The sequence below is a fragment of the Filicampus tigris genome, unplaced genomic scaffold (assembly GCF_054856515.1).
Source record: "Filicampus tigris isolate MCC_2025a unplaced genomic scaffold, RoL_Ftig_1.0 HiC_scaffold_28, whole genome shotgun sequence".
Lineage (NCBI taxonomy): Eukaryota > Metazoa > Chordata > Actinopteri > Syngnathiformes > Syngnathidae > Filicampus > Filicampus tigris.
Window position 1 is genome coordinate 182,501 of NW_028233409.1, and position 2,500 is coordinate 185,000.

At 67.9% G+C, this 2,500-nt stretch overlaps 1 non-coding gene across 1 annotated transcript in view; it reads left to right on the forward strand.

The window, feature by feature from the left end:
* The first annotated feature begins 2,306 nt into the window (after window positions 1-2,306).
* LOC147126030 (18S ribosomal RNA) overlaps window positions 2,307-2,500 on the forward strand; it is a 1,891-nt gene continuing 1,697 nt past the window's right edge. Inside the window, exon 1 of the ribosomal RNA XR_015085129.1 lies at window positions 2,307-2,500. This exon is cut by the window's right edge and continues 1,697 nt beyond it. This is a non-coding gene — a ribosomal RNA (18S ribosomal RNA).

The window sequence follows — 2,500 nt, forward strand, 5'->3', positions numbered from 1 at the left end:
GCACATTGCAATGAGCCTGCCCGACATAGGGGCACTGTGAGCGGACTCACCGGGGGGGGAGAGGGCCCCCCCGCCTGGAGCTCCACGTGTTGGATTATTTTCTATGTCAACCTCCATGCGCTCAACAGAGCGAGCCTGCCCGACCTGGGGGGTGTTCAATCGGACTCCGCGGGCCGGGCGAGGGCCCCCCCGCCTGGAGCTCCACGTGTTGGATTATTTTCTATGTCAACCTCCATGCGCTCAACAGAGCGAGCCTGCCCGACCTGGGGGGTGTTCAATCGGACTCCGCGGGCCGGGCGAGGGCCCCCCCGCCTGGAGCTCCACGTGTTGGATTATTTTCTATGTCAACCTCCATGCGCTCAACAGAGCGAGCCTGCCCGACCTGGGGGGTGTTCAATCGGACTCCGCGGGCCGGGCGAGGGCCCCCCCGCCTGGAGCTCCACGTGTTGGATTATTTTCTATGTCAACCTCCATGCGCTCAACAGAGCGAGCCTGCCCGACCTGGGGGGTGTTCAATCGGACTCCGCGGGCCGGGCGAGGGCCCCCCCGCCTGGAGCTCCGCGTGTTGGATTATTTTCTATGTCAACCTCCATGCGCTCAACAGAGCGAGCCTGCCCGACCTGGGGGGTGTTCAATCGGACTCCGCGGGCCGGGCGAGGGCCCCCCCCGCCTGGAGCACCGCGTGTTGCAATATTTTCTATCTCAACCTCCGTGCGCTCAACAGAGCGAGCCCGCCCGACCTGGGGGGTGTTCAATCGGACTCCGCGGGCCGGGCGAGGGCCCCCCCCGCCTGGAGCTCCGCGTGTTGCAATATTTTCTATGTCAACCTCCGTGCGCTCAACAGAGCGAGCCCGCCCGACCTGGGGGGTGTTCAATCGGACTCCGCGGGCCGGGCGAGGGCCCCCCCCGCCTGGAGCTCCGCGTGTTGCAATATTTTCTATCTCAACCTCCGTGCGCTCAACAGAGCGAGCCCGCCCGACCTGGGGGGTGTTCAATCGGACTCCGCGGGCCGGGCGAGGGCCCCCCCCGCCTGGAGCTCCGCGTGTTGCAATATTTTCTATGTCAACCTCCGTGCGCTCAACAGAGCGAGCCCGCCCGACCTGGGGGGTGTTCAATCGGACTCCGCGGGCCGGGCGAGGGCCCCCCCCGCCTGGAGCTCCGCGTGTTGCAATATTTTCTATCTCAACCTCCGTGCGCTCAACAGAGCGAGCCCGCCCGACCTGGGGGGTGTTCAATCGGACTCCGCGGGCCGGGCGAGGGCCCCCCCCGCCTGGAGCTCCGCGTGTTGCAATATTTTCTATGTCAACCTCCGTGCGCTCAACAGAGCGAGCCCGCCCGACCTGGGGGGTGTTCAATCGGACTCCGCGGGCCGGGCGAGGGCCCCCCCCGCCTGGAGCTCCGCGTGTTGCAATATTTTCTATCTCAACCTCCGTGCGCTCAACAGAGCGAGCCCGCCCGACCTGGGGGGTGTTCAATCGGACTCCGCGGGCCGGGCGAGGGCCCCCCCCGCCTGGAGCTCCGCGTGTTGCAATATTTTCTATGTCAACCTCCGTGCGCTCAACAGAGCGAGCCCGCCCGACCTGGGGGGTGTTCAATCGGACTCCGCGGGCCGGGCGAGGGCCCCCCCGCCTGGAGCTCCGCGTGTTGCAATATTTTCTATCTCAACCTCCGTGCGCTCAACGGAGCGGGCCCGCCCGACCCGGGCGGCGCTCAATCGGACTCCGCGGGCCGGGCGAAGGCCCACCCCGCCCGGAGCTCCTCACCACGCACCGCACCTCCATTCCCCCACCGACCGATCGGCAACCATGACCCGCCATCGGAGGGCCCCCGCCGGCACCGGCCTCGCGCCGGTCGCTCGGGCGGACGGTTCCTCCGGCCAGCGGGTCGCTCTCCAGCGCCGGGGCTACTTCGCGAGCTTGGCCCGCGGCCAACCCCGGCGCGACCGTACGGCAGCGAGGCCGAGGCGACCCACCGATCTCAGCAGTCCTACCACGGAGCCCGCCGCTCGTCCGCGGCCCCTCCCCGCCCCAGCAGCGGGACGGTCGCCTTGCCGGCGGGCCTTCCGGCTAACGCATCGTTTCTCAAACCCTTTCCCCTAGCGCGGCGGCGGCGGGGCTTCCCGCGAGGAGGCCCCCGTCCTACGCCCGCTAAGGCGGCTCCAGCCCACCTACCGAAGGGACGGCGCGCGCCCTCCCCCACGCGAGCGGGCGTCCGCGCGCGGCCCCTGCCCCGTTCCGGGCGGGGCCCGACGCCGGCGCGGGCGAACCGCCGCGGGGGTGGCCCGCCGCTCCCTCCCGGCCCGAGGCTACCTGGTTGATCCTGCCAGTAGCATATGCTTGTCTCAAAGATTAAGCCATGCAAGTCTAAGTACACACGGCCCGTACAGTGAAACTGCGAACGGCTCATTAAATCAGTTATGGTTCCTTTGATCGCTCCAGCCGTTACTTGGATAACTGTGGCAATTCTAGAGCTAATACATGCAGACGAGCGCCGACCCCCG